Source organism: Vidua chalybeata, chromosome 1 (assembly GCF_026979565.1).
Source record: "Vidua chalybeata isolate OUT-0048 chromosome 1, bVidCha1 merged haplotype, whole genome shotgun sequence".
Taxonomy (NCBI): Eukaryota; Metazoa; Chordata; class Aves; order Passeriformes; family Viduidae; genus Vidua; species Vidua chalybeata.
Genome location: NC_071530.1, coordinates 114,766,842 through 114,786,404, shown reverse-complemented (window position 1 = coordinate 114,786,404; position 19,563 = coordinate 114,766,842). Strand labels below are relative to the sequence as shown.

The 19,563-nt window shown below is 39.9% G+C and overlaps 1 long non-coding RNA gene across 2 annotated transcripts; it reads left to right on the top strand.

Annotated features, from left to right (window-relative positions):
* The first annotated feature begins 12,103 nt into the window (after positions 1-12,103).
* LOC128802436 (uncharacterized) lies at positions 12,104-17,246 on the top strand. 2 transcript variants are annotated; one of them, XR_008435434.1, is made up of 3 exons: positions 12,104-12,354; positions 13,111-13,260; positions 16,419-17,246. It is a non-coding gene; the product is annotated as an uncharacterized LOC128802436 (long non-coding RNA). The 2 variants fall into 2 exon arrangements; XR_008435451.1 differs by lacking the exon at positions 12,104-12,354 and adding an exon at positions 12,399-12,466.
* The last annotated feature ends 2,317 nt before the right edge of the window (positions 17,247-19,563 follow it).

Genomic DNA, 19,563 nt, shown 5'->3' with positions numbered 1-19,563 from the left:
CTTTAAATTAAGAAAACAATGCTTCAACCTCAACATTCATCTTTTCAATGCAAAAAATCTGTTTTGGAATGACTTTCTGTGGTTTATGCATGAACGTTGATCTAATAAATACTAGTTATATGAAAAAATAATTATGCCAATGCTATGAGGAAAAAGGATAATTCTAATTAAATACAACCTTCACAGGCTTCACTTATTTTTGCTAAGTACATTTTGGGAAGTTCATACCAGGGAAAAGCTTTTGACTCCATCAACACTTTTTTTTTTTTTTTTTTTTTTTTTTTTTTTTTTTGTAAAGCTGACTGCATATCACAGCCAAGACATTACAGGTGAGATCAAAGACTATTTGACAAAACAAAATCTTATTTCATGAAAAAGCTTCATATTTGACATGCAAATGCCATATTTCAGTGCTGAAAATTATCTCACAACTAAAACATGAATAATTTTGAGATACAATGGATCAAATGCAAACACTAAAAGTAAAATAAAACGGCCATAACTGGAATTCTTACCTACAACAGAAATTTAATATATTTTAGATGGTAAACCTTCCTGCATAAGTGTCTGCATTACTTTTATTCAATACTACTTGCAGTTTCAAGGTGTAGTTCCCAAGTTTCTGAAGATTTTCTACAGAATATATGAATCCAGCTCTACTACTGTCTTTTTAAACAAAGAATGAATTTACCACATAAGCTGTGTGAAGTAGGATATTCTCAAACTGTACAAATTGCTGGTTTCCTTACAAGATATCAGACAGTTGTTTCCTGACATGACAATGTGTGCTTCACCTAATTCAGACAAAAGCCACTCAATTGATATAGTGAGTATATTTGGTTATATTGTATGAGGCTGTGACTACATTATCACACTGATAATTGGTTCCAGAAAATACCAAGTAACACATACAATGAAAGCTAGACTTGCTCTTTGCAGACCAGTCAAACACCAGCATATTGTTTTCAGCAGGGAAGAAAACAGAAGAACTTGAATATATAATCCATTCACTAGGAACCGGAAACTTTTCTGAAGAAAAAATAGTGCACAAAAGATCAGCAACATACTGAAGCCAGGAAAAAAATTGAATACATCCCTGCAATTCAGAAGCCAAGCTTACCGAGCATAAATCTGCAATGAAATGCCTGGGAAACATAGCAGACTTTCAGCCTTGACAGTGCTTGCCCCTGATTCTGATGTTTCAGCATCAGCAAGCACAGGACACTGCTCCGATACTCTGCGTGGCGAATGGAGTCTCTCCCTTATCATTTGTCCCAGTAGTATGCATTTTACTCAGACTTCTCTCTCCATCTATACAGTCATGTCTGTAACATGCCCATGTTGTATTTAAGTTGTGAAATAAGCTCTTAAGCTCTGAATTCTTCACTTCTATTTAGTTACAAAACAACCAGAAGCAGAAATCATAACAACTGGGGCCAAAACTGTCCAGGTTCTTACTGGAAAACCAGGTGATCTTTTGCCCTGTCCTACTGGATGGCAAGTCCTCTTGCTTAATCGAGTTTTTCGCATCTGACTGACCTGTGCATACAGGCCGGAAGGAGGGGATGCACTGTGCTCCCTCCAGTGCCATTACCTGCATTACCTCACCGGGTAGGCCTTGGCTAACCCTGTCAGGAAGGCTGGAATCACTTATTTTCCACGAAGTTCAGCTCTATTTCTTTTCTAAATTCCATCACCTTGTTTGTCTTGATGTATTCAGCAATGGACCAGCCTGGAAGTTAACTTCCTTTTCATCCCACTCAAAACTATTTTTCTCAAAACCTACAAAGTATTGCCTGCTTCTGCTTCACCCTCTGACACACCAAAGCTCATCTCTGACACTCCTGATTCTTCTAAAACCTCATGTTACCATAAGACATTTATAATAATTAGTTGCTATAGATTGTATTGAAACGGGTAGTAGAAAAAGTTCTCTGCTTAGATTATGTTGCACTGCAAATTTTGCACTGAAATCAGTGGCCAAATTTCTATACATTCTTCAGGCATTCACACTTTTCCATACCAGCAGAGGAAAGGGCTGTGGAAAATAAAAGAAATTAAGAAGTGCCTAAAAGACAGGTATCTTCTGGTGATGGTATTCCATCTTCCAAAAACAGTTCACTTCTTAGACAGGTTTGTGCAAGTGGCAGAAAAGATCAAACATTGAGAACCTTCAACTTGTATAAATCTTTCAGTCTTACCATCAGGCTACACTTAACACAAAGTTCTGCTGAAGGCATTGCTGAAAGTGTGTTAGTTATTCATACACCCTTGACTGCACGGGCATTTCTAGGGTGCAAAGACTTTCCTGGACTGATGAACTTGCTCACAAACAGTGTTACCTTAAAGAATAAATACTAAATTTGAGGAAAAAAATTAATTTTAACATAATTAGATAAGGTTAATGCCTTTTTACAAAGCCCTATAAGCACTAGCATGCCAATTTTACTGCCATCTGCTTCCCAAAGCAACTTTGCTTTGCATTGCCATTAACAAATTCAGATACTAAGTTCATTGTAATGAATAAGTTAAAAGGAATAGCATGGGTATTTAATGCTCATAATTTCTAAAATCACACTTCAAGAGATAAAAATAAACTTTTTCTAACATATAATCATAGATATCCTCTACTATTTGTTTGAACAGAACTAATTTAAAGCACCAGCATGAATCATTTTACAAATGGTCTTCTAGATTCCTTTATGAAAACCTACTTTGATTTTACAAAAGAGAAAGACGAAGATAGATGATAGCTAGGATGGAAGAGAAAGAAGAAAAAAAAAGAGAAGAAGAAGAGAAGAGAAGAGAAGAGAAGAGAAGAAAAGAAAAGAGAAGAAAAGAAAATGGAGAGGAGAGGAGAGGAGAGGAGAGGAGAGGAGAGGAGAGGAGAGGAGAGGAGAGGAGAGGAGAGGAGAGGAGAGGAGAGGAGAGGAGAGGAGAGGAGAGGAGAGGAGAGGAGAGGAGAGGAGAGGAGAGGAGAGGAGAGGAGAGGAGAGGAGAGGAGAGGAGAGGAGAGGAGAGGAGAGGAGAGGAGAGGAGAGGAGAGGAGAGGAGAGGAGAGGAGAGGAGAGGAGAGGAGAGGAGAGGAGAGGAGAGGAGAGGAGAGGAGAGGAGAGGAGAGGAGAGGAGAGGAGAGGAGAGAGAGAGAAGAGAAGAGAAGAGAAGAGAGAGAAGAGAAGAGAGAGAAGAGAAGAGAAGAGAAGAGAAGAGAAGAGAAGAGAAGAGAAGAGAAGAGAAGAGAAGAGGAAGAGAAGAGAAGAGAAGAGAGAGAAGAGAAGAGAAGAGAAGAGAAGAGAAGAGAAGAGAAGAGAAGAGAAGAGAAGAGAAGAGAAGAGAAGAGAAGAGAAGAGAAGAGAAGAGAAGAGAAGAGAAGAGAAGAGAAGAGAAGAGAAGAGAAGAGAAGAGAAGAGAAGAGAAGAGAAGAGAAGAGAAGAGAAGAGAAGAGAAGAGAAGAGAAGAGAAGAGAAGAGAAGAGAAGAGAAGAGAAGAGAAGAGAAGAGAAGAGAAGAGAAGAGAAGAGAAGAGAAGAGAAGAGAAGAGAAGAGAAGAGAAGAGAAGAGAAGAGAAGAGAAGAGAAGAGAAGAGAAGAGAAGAGAAGAGAAGAGAAGAGAAGAGAAGAGAAGAGAAGAGAAGAGAAGAGAAGAGAAGAGAGAAGAGAAGAGAAGAGAAGAGAAGAGAAGAGAAAGAGAAGAGAAGAGAAGAGAAGAGAAGAGAAGAGAAGAGAAGAGAAGAGAAGAGAAGAGAAGAGAAGAGAAGAGAAGAGAAGAGAAGAGAAGAGAAGAGAAGAAGAAGAGAAGAGAAGAGAAGAGAAGAGAAGAGAAGAGAAGAGAAGAAGAGAAGAGAAGAGAAGAGAAGAGAAAAGAAAAAAGAGAAGACCCAAGAAGTCATCCCATTACAAGTTGTTTCTTTTTCTTAAACTTCTTAGAGACAATAAAAAAAAAATCAGAGCTTCCAAAATATTGATGTTATGTATTTCTTCGTCGTTTTCGGGAGGAGAGGGGTTTTGGTTTTGGTTTTTGTTTTCGTGAGGTTTTATTGATTGGTCTTCCCCTCCTCCCCCCCACCCCTTTCCTTTTTGTGTTGGTTTGTTTGTTTATTTTTGGTTTTAAGAGCAAGATAGTTTTCCTGTTTTGTTTTGGACTCCTGCCAACCGAATCTGCAGGTTTTCTACCATTTGTTCTGCTAATTCAACAATACCCAGTAGGTGGCCTCAGTGTATAATCTATTTCTTTACTATTCTTTCAGTGATTCTGCCTGCTTTTTTCATTGCAACAATTTTATCTTAGTTAGAATCTCCTGTGTTTATCCCTTATTTTCCTCGGGGCTTAGAGAAACATTTTCTTTAGAGAGTACGAATGTTATCCAGGTCCAGACAGACATATGGGCTGAAAAATACAGCAATCCTTGGAGTCTTCAGCTCTGGATCTTTCAAAGAACGATTGCTGAGTCTTGTGGTTCTCCTGAATCTCCACCTTCAGAATACAATTGACTTCTGGGAATCAGTCAGTCCCCCACTATGAACAAGGGTATCACCTACATATGTCATCCCGTGGGAATGCCTTTCAGGTAAAGAAAGGAAAATTCTGATACAAAAAGTGTGAAATGAATTCTTAACCTGATTGAACATCTTAATTATTTATTTATTGCATTTAAGTATTTAAGGCATATTGAAATTCATGTATACATAATAGGAAATACTGAGCTCTGCCAATTAGTGGTGTCACTTCTATAACATTTTACTTTGACAAGTTTCTGTATTCAGTCTGCCTTGTTAAACATCATGTAACATATCCTGCAGACAAGACCAGTTGACATCTTCACTGTGACTTCCTACACTGAAAGAAGTGCCCATGCCTTTATGAAAAATATTTATCAATTAAGTATATTTGTCTATGATGGATTCCTTTCTGATCTGATTTTTGTAGATAATTGATGTGTATACTCAGCCTTTGGCAATTGCCAGTAAGCTAATAAGACAGAAAGTCTTATAGTTTCCCCACCATAATGAGGCCTGAAACCAATTTGGCGGGGATCAAGGAAATATGAACCCTCCAAATATTTCCGGAATTGCCTCACTATAAACTTTGTCAAAAAGGCAGATTGAAATGTCCTATAATAGATGTGTCTGTCTGCATCAAGAAGGAGACATTTTTAGATTTGTGTTTATAAGAGCTTCTTATGAAGTTGATGGTCCTATCATACCCTAACACCACTTTCAGCTAAGCTTGTGACTTTTGTTGCCCAACAAGGTGACTCCACTACTGTCTTCACTTAAGGCTTCATTCATATAGGGCTATAAGGAAAATGTCTGCTCAAGACAAATAACCAGACAATGAATGTAAGCAAGGCTTTATTACATTTTCATTTAGAAGAAGGGCAGTTTAATTTTTTTAGTAGGATAAATATGGTGACCTAAGTTACAATGACTGTGAACATCCACACAGAAGTTTAGTGCAACTTAGCATATGTGCAGTAATTTATTTCATTTTAACATTCCAAAGTGTCCTGGTGTAGGCAAGCCCTAAGAAAACAACATTAGCCAAAATGAAAACTTGGGTTTGCATTTGTTCCCTCCATAGCCTACTCTGCTACCATGGAGACAGACAGCTCTGTCACATCTAGTAATCTCATCTTCAAAGAAACAAAAACATTCTTGGTGAAAGAGCCTGTAAAGCTATATTATTGGTCCTAAATGTGATCTTGCACCCTTCACTGAAATCCCACTTCATCACAAAAGAAAACAGAACTATTCTCTGCCACCCTTGTTTTCTTCTCATCTCTTTCTCTCAACTGTAATCAGAGCTCCCAAATTGTTCCATGGGCAGCACTACTAATTGGCCCTGCACAACACCCTACATATCCCCAGCAACACCATCACAGCACCCCTGTCCACCCTCTCATATCCCTTCCTATCCTTTCCAAGTCTTCCCCATCAAGGCAGGACCCTGCCACACGTTCAGTCAATCCCTGCATGCCTGGCTGAGGCTATTTGTTTCACACCTTTGATGTCTTCTCTCCATAGCTCAGTCTCCTCTCCATAGCTCCTGCTGGCTTGGCTGGGGACTGGCCAAGTCCCCAGCACTGGAGGACTGGCCAAGCATTGGCTGCCTCTGAGCAGGCAGTGACTCAATTCTTCCTACATTTCTCTCAGTTCAACTCTCTTCTCTCCTACAACTCTTCACAAAAAGTATGGAAATGCAACTTCTATGCCATTCTGCCAAATGTTCCTGATGATATCACTGGCAGAGACATCTTGGTTAGTAATGTGTCATTGTGGTCAGAAACCAAGATCATGAGACAAGGGTCCCGGGGTCTCAACACATACTAAAAACCAAGTTTCACTGTTCTCCCTACAAAGGAACTTGACCTCACTCCTCGTTTCTTTGTCTATTAAAAGAAACATGAAAGAGCCTATTAAAACTAAAATTCAGAAAGGTGTTGGGAGTTTAAGACAATGGTTGTATGTTGGCATACTGATGTTTTTAGCACCAAAGAAAGAACAGAATAGGTCTTGTAGTTCTCAAGAAAACACTGAAATAAAGAAATTAAAACTACATTCAAGGACTTGGGGATAATTGTCGTTTGGGGGTATATTCTGAATACCAAACACAATTTTGAAGGAACTCCAACTATTTCTAAGAAGAGAAGTGACACATGGAAGTTATTTTCATGCTAGCTGCAGAGACATCGAAGGAAATGCAAATTTAACCCTCAGACTGGGAAGGGCAAAACTGCAGCACATTCCACTTTCATGAGACTTAAGTAAGTCTCTTCACTACAGACAAATAAAGCTCTTACAAGCAAATCACAGATCTCAGCTCTGCTCCTTCCAGGAGCTGCTGCCAGAAAGTCTTGACCTCTTATTTCTTTTAACCATGTGGTTATACATGATTTGGGTGACTATAGTAATCACAAGCTCTTTGTTAACATACCAATGCTGTGCATAAACTACTGAGGAGTCAATGACCTGGGCTCATCTTCCACCCAAGGCACTGATCTATCCTGATCAACATAGTGATTTAACTGCTGCAATGCATTCACTATTTCAATCAGATCATGGTATAAATTCACTGGGTTGAATATAAGAGGAGTGTCACCCTTTCCTTTTCAAAGAAAAATAATGAAGCTAATCATATCATTATAAAGAGGCAACTGCAGGCACATCAGATACCTCAGGTAACCCAGAACTCCTGAACCTTAAAGTAAATTGACATTTATGGTGTGCCCAGCAACATAAAATGTGAGATGGAAAATATCAGCTTTTTACACACTTACATTGTCACCTACAAGACTTCAACAGGAATTAAAGAGGGTGAGCTGGGAATCCTGTCTGGCATAAAGCTGGTGTCTTTGGGGGAAAAGTGAGCAGGTAAGTGGAGAGGAAAGGGATGTCCCCAATATGCTGCAGGGATTTGGCAGTTAAACCAATTTTTTTGTTTCTCTCACTGACCCCAACATATTACAGCTATTTTGAAGTATAAGCATTAGTCCACTTCTCCTATAGAATGGTGTACAGGAAGAGGAAGGCTAAGAATAAGGTCATACACCAACCATGTACCATGTTCATTGTCACTCAGACTTTTGAAGATAAGCAATAATGAGTTAAGATATACACCAAAATCACCTAAATTCTGCCCTCTTTGAGCATCTGTAGTTTAACATTAGTATTATTTTGCCTGTGAAGATATTGTTCTAGAATTGAGGCTCTGATACTGATTCCATCCCATTGCTAAATCTAAGCACATTTCTACATGAGACATATTAAACCAAGCATCCCACACAGCTGTGCACTTAAACTTTTAGTCGTGTGCCTAGAATTAACCCTGTTAAATTTTATAAACTGTTATTTTGTTCTCAGCCACACCAACTCTTACACAATGTTATCCCTTCAAAGGCCTACCAGGGACCCCTACAACACATATGGACCCCTGTACATTAGAAGCCCTGACAAGAACACAGGAATTCACCACTGATGCATGCTATAAAACTTGGCTCTGGCCATTCTGGATTGCTTAGGGAGTCTTAGGAATCTCTTTTTTCTTTTGGTCATATAAATGGGGTGGATCATAGAATCATAAAATAGTTCAGGTTGGAAGGGGCTTTTAAAAGTCACCTAGTCCAACTCCCCTGCAATGAGCAGGGACATCTTCAACTAGATCAGGTTCTCAGAGCCCCATCCTACCCAAATGTTTCCAGGGACTAGGCATCCACCATCTCTCTGGGCAACCTGTATCAGTGTTTCACCATTCTCATTGTAAAAAAATTCTTCTTTATATCTACACTTAATGTATCCTCCTTCTGTTTTAAAATTTTTGCACCTCTTTCTATCATAACAGGCCCTGCTAAGAAATTTGTCCCCATCAATTTTACAACTACTACTTAAGTATTCAAAGTCTGCAGTAAGGTATCCCTGGAACCTTCTCTTCTCCAGGTTGAACAGCCCCAACTCTCTCAGCCTTTCCTCATAGGAGAGGTGTTCCCTCCTTCTAATCAACTTTGTGATCATCTGTTGGAGTGAGTCCTGAAGAGAGCCTTCATCCTCCATCCTATACTGAAGGATGAATCATCTCATGTCCAATTAACAGCTTTCTCAAACTGTTCCAGCTAATCCTTAATCCCTCAATTCAGCATCTTCTAAAGATAGGGACAGCATCAGGCAAGTCCAAGTGATTATCATCTGTTCAATGAGGAAGAGCTAAGGTTACATTAGCAAGTACCTTGATTCCACATTCTGGTTTTCAGGGAATCAGAATGTTATTGAACTGCACATCCTAAAAGAGCACGAGACATTACAAAACAACGCTGACAATCTGGTAACACGTTTTCCTGCAGCGAAACCTGTAGGACTATTGAGCTAATGGCTTTTTAAATCACAAGGTCAATCATTTCTTCCTCACCCTTCTGTATGCAATCCTCTCTTCTGTCATGTGGTCATCAGGTTCAGAAAAATTAAGACAGCTTATCTCTCATGAGTCTCTGATGCAGTGTTAGCCCTGTTTTTCTGGTTTAAGAGATTATGAATGGTGTTATACTGAGCTGTAAACTTAGTCATAAGCCTAACAAGCTTGCATTTTACCTATGTAAACTATTCTCTAGAGTACAAACAATGTATATTTTCTTTCCACAAAAAGAAATATGATTATGATTATTTATGATTTTTAAAAGATATTAAACTGATGTGGAATAGTGGAAAATAACATCCTGCAAACATTGCATTCATTTTAGTTTTGACCTGCAACTGTGTTTTTCAGTGTTGCAAAATAGACAAAGCAAAACCTGAACAGACACAGACAAACTTGAAAAGTTTATGAGACAAACTTGAAAAGTTCATGAGACAAATCTATCTACTTATGACACAAAATTACCTTATCTGTATGAGGTAACATAACTGACTGTTTAAAATCTAAGGTGGCCTTTTGACTTCTTCCTATAGTGAGCTCCAGTCCATATTCTACTTTTAAGCCTTCTCATTTCTGATGTCCATTCAACAACAGATCTTTCAGGCCTTGAGAGATGGTCATCAACAACTGGAACTGGAGTAAGGTCTTACCTAACTTCACACAGCAGGATGACAATCAGTCCTGCTCCATTCCACATGTGTGTAATTGCTCAAATATGAAAGCCCAGGACTTCCTTATTACAGTTGTCCTATTTTTCTTGGTAATAAATCAAATTAAAGTGTCATTTTTATTATGTATCAAATATCTTGGTGTGTACCTTTAACTCTGGTTGCTACAGATCCTAAACAAGTGAAGGAATGCATCATTATATCTTCACAGGAGCTGGCAGGACACACAAGAAGAAGTTCACAGGATACAGTGATAAAGAAGCAACAGGAGACACAAAATGAAGGTGGAAATTTGCTTCAAGGACTTTCTACAAAGGGACACATACAAGTGAAAAGAAGATCAGAACATTGAGAAAAATAATGGCTCCACTGGAAGGATTGACTAGTGTGGGCATTAGATCTGAAAACCAGGTACCACTGGTTTGAACTCAGCTGTTCAGGACAGTCAGCTGTTGGCTCAACTGTTCAAGGAGTTGCATGCCCTCCACTGCATACATTTTTCCTTTAAGATTCCATGGTCATAGAGATTTAGCAGTAATATTAAAATTACACATAGAGGAAATTTCTCTATATGAGCATAAATATATCTACTTTAAATTGATATTGTTTTGAGAATCATATTAACCTAATAAACCTGAAACCTTTGTACTGCACCAAACTTTGCACATGCAATAGTCCAGTAATTTTCAGAAACATCTAATGGCCATCCCCTCTTCAAACATCTACTATGTCTGAATTATGACACTCAGGAAGTAATTTTATTTTTTTTTCATTATAGGGCCATCAGGAAGTAATGTTGAGTATTACAAAATTTTCTATGGAGCATGTTAAATAATTCAGAGGAAAAATTAGAAAGATGATCTAGTTTCAAAGTGGTTACAGCTCAGTTTTCCACATATGAAGCAAGTTTACCAAACATGAAGGAGGTTTACAGGAAAGTATATGAAATAAATCCCAGCAGGTTTCATTTTCTATCACACCCTATCACCATGATAGCAGAATAAATATCTGGCAGACAAAGAAACACAGAGGTCTTTCTGTAAAAGAAACAAAACCAACCAACCAAATACCCAAAGAAAACCAGCAAGCCACTGAGTGAATTGTTCTTGAGCACTTTGCCTCCCAACCAAATTTCATTCACATGCAGAAACAGTTCTATGATAGATACAGCAAAAATGGAACTGATGAAGAAGCGGACAACAAACACCAGGAAATTGTGGAGATACATCTAAATATTTGAACATTCAGCAAGATCTAGAAAGTATTTAAGTCACACATTATTTGTATGCGTTTGGAAAGAGTTCTGCCTGTGGCCAAGGTACTCCCATAATTTCTTGTGAAACTTTGCATTTTACAGTAATCTTTTAGTAAGTTACCACAGGTAACTTAGCTCATGGTTGGTGTTATTCAGGCCAGCACCTTCCCAGTGCCAAGGAAAAGAAATCAAGGAGCTCAGGTGCCAGTGTAACACTGCTGCTCCCCACTAGCTCCAGTTCCATCCTATGCAGCAGAACCTCTCTTATACTGCAGTCCTAACCTGTGTAAGCCTGGCTGGCAAAGCACATTCCCATGTGCTTCACTATCCTGGCTGTTGTTTGACTGCTGTTGTTTCACCTCAGAGATGAGGCTTCTCTGAGGAGCAGCTGGTGTGTGCATCAGAGCTTCTCCTGTCCCTGCTTTCTGGACCTAACACAGAAAGAAGAAAGAAACAGACTCTGTGGGTCATTAACAATGCATTCTCCATTCTTACATCCCTTATGCTTAAGAGTCTCTGGCTTTGCTGTATGGGGAACTGATCTGCTCGCAGCCTCTCATAATCTGCACATTTCTGTGTATGACACACATCCAAATGTGAAAGAGGTGACTTGGGAGATTGATAGGATTACAACATGTAGTAAGCATGGGCTGGCTAAGGTCCTCCTCAGTGGAACTAGATCGGATTCTCATAAAGGAGAGCATGTCATCTGTTTCTGGTCCCAAATGAGTTGAGGAGAGCACACCACCACCACCAAAAGAAAGGCTGTGGGGAAGACAAGGCAATCCAGTAATTGTGGATGACTTGAGCTTTTAGCATCATGGACATGCAAAAAAGAGATTCCAGACCTGGTGACATGAAGAAGCAGGTCTGGTTGGAACACAGCCTGTAACACTGAAACTTGGCACAACCAAAACATGAGCACAAGATACAAACCCACTTGCATGTAAACACCCAGGTGTGTTTCTCCCCCAGGAAACATCGTCACAGGGGCACACCCAAGCTCGAGGCTGAGAGAAAACATTTCGGGCCCACGTTGTTGTATAAGGGGCCTATTGCTCTATCAGCCCTCGTTGCTTAAGTGCCACCATTGCGGCAACGGGGCCCATCGCCCTGAGGGACGAGGCCGAGCCGGGCGCGCCGCCCGCCCGTTCGATCCAGCAGGTGCCATTTTGTGCCACCTCAGGCCCGATCCGCTCCCGCGGCCCCCGCGGGGCTCCCCCGCCGCCGCCCCCCAGCCCCAGAGGCTGCGAGCCGGGGCACGGCGGGACCCGCACTCCGCCCCCGCCCCGGCCGCCCCCGGGCCCCGCGGGCCGCCGCCCCCCGCACTACATTTCCCGGCAGCGCGGGGCGGGGACCGGCCAGGCCCGGCTGGGGCTGCTGGGAGGGCCGCTGCCTCGCCTGCTGGCTTTCCGGAGCGTCAGGAAGGGAAGGGTTGTTTGGGGTTTTTTTATTGTAGGTGCGAGCCGAAAGGGGAAAGCTCCGCAGCCTTAAAAAAGCATCACCGCTTCCTCAGTTCCCAGTGGGACCGGTAACGGCAGCGCCAGTCAGTGCGGGGGGCCGGGGTGGGGGGTCCAGCCGGTTCCCAGGTGGTTCTACGGGGGAAGCGGTTCCTTCCTCTGGAGGGCTGTGGCACTTCAGAGGTCGGATTTGAAAAACATTTATTTAATTTATGGTTTCTGTAATCACTTCGCAGGCATCCTGGAGACTAACAGCTGTTGGGGGATCGTGGTGGATCCGGGCTGGGACTGTTTGCGGGTGTTCAGTCCAAATGCAAAAGTCAGGCCCTGTGAGGCTGTGGCTGTACACCACTGTACACCTTGCTAGAAAAGACCAGGAATGTGAGGTTGGCATTTGGGCCATCTCTTTGGCCCAAAATGACCTTCCTGACGTTCCTGACCGATGTTTTGATTCCCAGTGTTGTGCCAGATGTAAAAAAGGCAGTCTATGAAGTTGCATAAACATGCAAAACAAAACTGTATCCACCAGTATTTGGGAGTGCACACAAACAAATGCAGACAAAGTGAAAATAAGAACAGAATCATTAAAGCAGATTTGATTTTTGTTCCTTCTAACTGAACACTGGTGCCCAAGCTGGCCTGTGCATTTTCTTTGCTCAGAAAGTTGATAGATCACTGTTTTTCTTCAAGAACTAAGGATGACCTATCAATAATTAAAAAAAAAAAAAAAAAAAAAAAAAAAAATTGAGGTCTTTGTTGAACATGATGGAAAGCTTTTTCCCTCCTTCCTTACTGACCTTCCCTTCCTAATATATTCTTAATCTCAGTTTTCAGATGTCCAGAAATTTTCCAGTGGAGCCACATGTCCCCATATGGCAAATTTAAGCCCAGTGAGAAGAGTTTTAGTTACTGTTGTCATATGTTGAGCGTGATCCACAGATTAAACAATCCATGGATCGCAGCTTAAAATGCAACAGGTAGGCAGATGTACATTGTTTACCAATTCAGTGATACCTTCAGTAATTAATAGTTCTTCTAATTGCACAATATAAATGTTATATGCCTATTCTCTAATACCTACAAGGGCAGGTAAGTGAGGTAAAACCCCAAGACTTTAATTATAGTGCTTGGCATATTAACATGGACAAACCAAAAACATGCACCTTACATTCAAGAGGTATTTTTCCTAAGGGAAAGTTCACAGATATTATCTAGAGATCAAAAACCATAAAAGCAACATTTCCACAATTATTCAGAAGCAGCTGTAATGCACAAGCATGTCAATTATATTTTTTCCATTTATCCATTGGGAACATTAAATGCAAAACTGTTTTCTGTGGCTTAGGAGGTCCCTGACTGAATGTGTCCACATGCACTGAAAGAGCACTTGTTTGCTTTCCCTGTTCTTACACTGTTTGCCTAAGTACGTGCTGCTGGCTGCATGAGGAGAAAAATACAAGGTTAAATAGATGTTTGACTAACACAGTATGGCTGTTCTTCTGCAATGAACAATGTTGCTGCCAGTACTGTATATGTATTGGTCGTGTCAGATCAGCTGTGTAATTTAGCTTTCTAAAATGAAACACTTCTTTCTTTAAACTGCTGCTCTGAGCAATAAGACTGTTTTCCACAATCACTTTGCAGTGTCCATAGGACATACATACATAAAAGACTGTTGAATCTCTGAAATGGGACTTTTAGTAGGGAATCACTAAGAACACTGGGTTTTAATACACTTTTTCTTGTGTATGTATTCATTTTATAATCAACCTGCATAAAATAATTAGAGTTTTCACCATGAAAATCAGTCTGCTTTCCAGGACTAAGGGAAAGGGAAGGGAAAGGGTAGTTTCTTTTCTTTCATTTACACCTTGAGGATGCCAGTCACTTGTTATCACCTACTTATTTATTGTGAGAAACTGCATAAGCATTCAGTTCATCCACACCATTTGAGATGTTATATTCCTCTATCACACCTCTCCCCTCTCAATTCTTCCAAGCTGTTCAAATGTCTCTTAGGCAAAAGCTATTGCACACTGTGAGAGCCTGTTCACTCTTTGGCATACCTTCCAAGTTGTTCTAGATTTTTTCTGAGATGAGAGTAGAAAGCAGGGGAATTAGTTCATACTTAGCATGGAAGATGTGGCTGCATGATGGATTCATTGTGGTGAGACTGTTGCTTTATATTTCCTTATCCTTTCTTCCCTGAAAAACTATTATGTCACTTTACATGTTATTCTGATATACTTCCCCATGTTTTCCGAACTCTTTCCCTTCTTTAGAGACCACTAATTTGAGTTTAAAAAGCAAGCAGTTTTCAGCCTAACATATTTTGAAACAAAATCCAGTCTAAAACATGGTGGTCTTGTGGTCTTGTTTTCTCCAAGTGTAATTTTCAGGGAACAGGAAGGAGGCTGAGGAAGATAACGTTGGTGGAACTCTACTTCAACCACAGGAAATTAAATGGGCAACAGTAAAGCATTTTAAAAATGGCTTTCTTTGGCTTTCAGCTATGGAATTAACATGTTACAGATTTCAAGTCTAGAACAGAAAATTTTTCAGAAATTAAGTGAGCAATAGTGAGAAATACAGACCTTTCAGAAAATGTAAGGGACTTACTTTATATTCAGATATATGAGAAGTGACACTGTGAGTGCTCAGGTCATATCCTGCATTCAAATGGAACAAAAATGGGGCAAAAAGTTCTGTCTCTGTAATACTGAGATGATTTCATAGGATTTCTGTGGGTGAGGTTCCACACTTAGCAAGTGATGTCTTGGGGGAAAAGAAAATCACAAATTCAGAATTTCCCATAGCTATTCAAAGTCAGCTGTGGAAAAAAGTTTTAATTTCACAATTTTATATATACAGTGACAAATAAAGGACTACAAATGCAGTAATAGGTTTTTTTCTTTAGATTAGCTGAGAGTAAAGATTTCCTGGACAGTTTTTGTTTCTTCACAAACTTCCTTGAGACTTTTTCATCATACCACTTTGTGCTGCTGTGACATCATGTGCATCGGCCTTTTGCCACCAATCAACATGGTGCTCAGTTTAATCCATCAATAGCCAGCTACTACGGACATAATAATCAGAGCTGAAAATGGACAATAGTGAATTTTACAATAAGAATTTTACATATAATACTCAAAGATACAACAGTTTATTGAAGGGAAAATGTATTAACAAATGCATTGGATGCATTTCAAGCAAGTGTAGGCAAATGGATGTAACAAAATGTAAAGTGTAAATACAGTAATAAAATACAACAAAATCTAGTACAACTTTAAAAAGGGTTGCGAAGTGTGACTAAAAGAGCTGGACAGGATCTTTCCATCTGCTTTAGGATTTCAAATGTCTTTTTTCTTACACTCTCTAACCTACAGAGTACTGCATAGGTCAATAGACTCATTAGTACTCAAGACCTCAAAGCCCTAAATGCATATCATGTCCGTAGTTTAGATCAGAATTTCACATGAAGAAAACAGGAGTTTGCACTGCATGTTGAGTCATGTGTACCATGCAGCACACGCGTGTAGCACTGAGGCACATCTAGAACCACCATGTTGAAATCAGGCCTGTACACTCTTAGCTTCTTTTGGGGAGTTGTTCAACTTAAATATTAAGTGAACTATTAAGTGGACCATAGAAATCCAGATTTGCAGATGAGGGAGAGTGACATTTAAGTTTAAATGAAACCTGGCAAAGCAGAGGTGATTTCATCTCTGGTCCCTCAGAAATCAGCTGATCACTCCGAAGGTAGCAGGTTTGAAGTAACTCTTTTGAAGTAACCAGGGGAGCATAGAGAAACATTGTCCAAGCCAGTACACTCCTGTAAATGTAAATACTTCATGCTCAATGTTCATGAATTTATATGTTCTCTGAGAAAATTATTTCACCAACACGCTTATGTGTGGATTTCCTCTGTAGCTAAAGACATAATAACTTAGAAATTGTAGAGAAAAGGTTAAGTTAAAATCCAAAAGCAAAACAGTGCTGTGATTTTGCATGCAGCAGAGACATGAGGGTTAATGTCATTGCAGCTGGAAGCTAAGTATGATATCATGGACATAAAAGTTAGTATAAAAATATCATCATTTTTTTTCCTTTAATAGCATTTTTTTCTAATTTACAGGCCAACAATGCAGAATGTATCAGTCTTTATTTTCTTCACAGACATTAGCAGCATTATCTCAGCTTTTGAGAAATACACAGCAAGCCAAAATCAACCATCACAAGACATGGCAAGTATATTCTGGCACTCACAAAGTTTTACTGAGGGACAGAGGGTACTTTCTGTCTTATTGAGAGGCACTTATATGAGAACAGGCAAAAATCCTGATAATAATCACATCATCTGATACCCTAGAAAGTTTGGTGCAGAGCTGCAAACCCCCATCTCCTTTAGGCCTATAAATAACAAAGTAACAGAGGAGCAAAGGAGCAATTTTTTTTTCATGGTAGTTTACAGTGATACAGGTATGGAATGAAGCTGACCACTCACAGAATTAGTGGCCACACGTTACAGAGTGCATTAAAATACACTAGAAACTCTGCACCTCACTCTCCCCAGACTTTTTAACATCTAAAACAAGACAAAAAGCAACAGAATTTGAAAAGAAGGAAAAGCAGAGAAATGAAGATTTGGTCTGGCACAGAGCCATTATTCATTTCCTTCTCCCCCTGTCATTTATCTTCACTTCTAGCCCCTACCTGCATGTAAGGCTGCCCTGGCTTTCCATCAGGGTACAGATCTGCAAGCCCAGATGCCATATTCATGACTGCCACTCTTGGAGTCTTCCCTCCAGCACATGGAGGTTTAAATTAGTTCTTTGGTTATACCTTGCTGTTTCCATTCTGTGTTCTCCTCCAATCCCTACTTATTCCTATACTAGAACACACTCTCCAACCCACTGCTTTCCTATATATTCAATTAATAAATTAAAAACCTTGCTAACTTTTCTTTCTGTTAACTGGGTATCAGCCTTGCTGCGTCATTTCTCAGACCTCAAACCCTTTTTTGCTGGTTTTGCTTCCCTGCTGTGTCTCTAATTTCTTCATGTCAGAAACCTTGCATTACTCCTGATGTTTTAGCCCAGACTCCTCCAGTAACTAGTCACAATTTTTTTTTCATGAAAAAAAAAAAAATCTCTTGTGGGACACTTCCTCCTGCAGTACAGGCAGATACTCTAGTAAGTAATGATGCTAATCAGAACATACCATAGGCACATAGGGGAGCATGCAAAAGCTCTGAGCAAACAGCTACACAGCAGTAGTCTCTTTGCAGCTGATTGTGGCAGCCAACAGACTACCCGTGTTCATTGTGCATAAAGTCACAGCTTATACATTGACAAATAAAATCCTAGTGCAGGATCAGAAAACACATGCTGCTAAACAAAGCTGATTCATAACAGCTCTTGGACACATATTAATATTTGATATTTAATATTCAATATTTGAGCATATGCTGTAACATTTCTGCATCACACTAGAATGCACCTTTTTTTTTTTCATTCATCTAACTGTTGTGAATAAAGTGGGTTAACTCTGGAGATGGGAGGTCAGCCAACGCTGCCTGATTACTGGGCTGATTTAATAGGCATTTCTGCATGGGTAAAGAACATAATTTCACACACATGCCTGTGGTATAATACTACCTGTTGCCATGGTTAGAGGCAAGAGCACCCATACAACCCTTTCTTTTGGCATGGGAACCCCAATTAAGTAGTTATGCTTTGCAAGCTTTCACTCCTATTGCCACACAATCCTCTGCACTGTGTAAACATATGATACATTGCATCACAGAGCTGGCCCATATCAACACATTTTCTTGTTCTGATGAGGTTCACTGCCAAAAATGATTGGGGAATTAAAAACAATCTATGAGGTCCTGACAGTGGAAACACATCTTAACAGGCACCGAACTATATGATCTGAGCATCCAGTGGCTAAGTCATGGTGATACTTAGTGCTGGCATATTCCTCTTCCAATGAGAATTTGTCCCTCTCCTAATGTTTGAGAAACACCAAAGCTGCTGGTTATATTTGCTGTGCAGTTCGTAAATACTTTGAACAGATATTAATGCAGCACATCTCACCCCCTCACGAAACAGGACTTGGCACTTTTTCCAGATGAAATGAATGGGGCACCAGTGGGTAATAGTTGGTCACTTTTACAATTCCTGTGTTTTCAAATCTGCTAATACTGGGAACTAGAATTCCATAAACCTCCACTAGATAGTAAAAATCATTCAAAGGAAATGCACATAGTAAATGAAAATTCAGAATGTCACTTAGTCATCTATGTTCAGGATGATAATCCTTCCTCTTGACTGGAATCTCCTTTGCCCCAGATGTTTTTCTTCTGCAGGAATAAAAAAGGAAAAGTCAATTTTGAGGAACTCTGGCTAAGTGGTATTTGCCCTGTTTCCTTCAGAGGCAACACAGGACACATATGACTTCTCTGAGCAAGGCACTACGGTTTCTATGAAGACCCACTCCTCTCCTAGAAGTTGCAATGTGTGACTTAGTACAAGTTTGTGTAGGCTGCAATTGTAGTGACAAAGCAGCTGATACTACCAGTGAAAACTTAACCATAGAATTATAGAATACAATGAGTTGGAAGGGACCCATCAGGATCATTAAGTCCAACACAGGACAGACCCTGCACAGGACACCTCAAGAGTCACACCATGTGCCAGAGAGCATTGTCCAAACACTTATTGAGCTTGGTACTGTGACCACTTCCTTAGGGAGCCTGTTCCCATGTTCAGCTGCTGTGTGGGTGAAAAATCTTTTCCTGAGATCCATCCTAAAACTCTCCTGACTCAGATTCATGCTGTTTCCTTGAATCCTGATGAGAGTGAAGAGATCAGTACCTGCTCCTCTGCCCCTCCACTTCCCCTCATGAAGACGTTGAAGAGCACAATAAGGTAATTTTAAGAATTCTAGAGTAAGCATTCAAAGAAAGCAGAAAGATCGGACTGTTTACAAGGATATCGCACTATTCCACTTCAACAGCTGGGGTACAAACTGATGCTTTAATATCAAAATATTTATTGCATTTTGAGTGTTCTGATAGAAAAAGTAGTAATACAAGAGCTTTTAAGAGAATATGGCTCCAACAGCATGACAGGATATTCTTGTTTGTTTTTTTACTCTAAAGTGAGGATGACTATTCTAATCACCATGCAATTGCATTTATCCAGCTTAGACCAACCTTAACTCTCTATTTGCTTTATCCACGTTTCTTGTGACACATCTATAATCTATAATCAAGA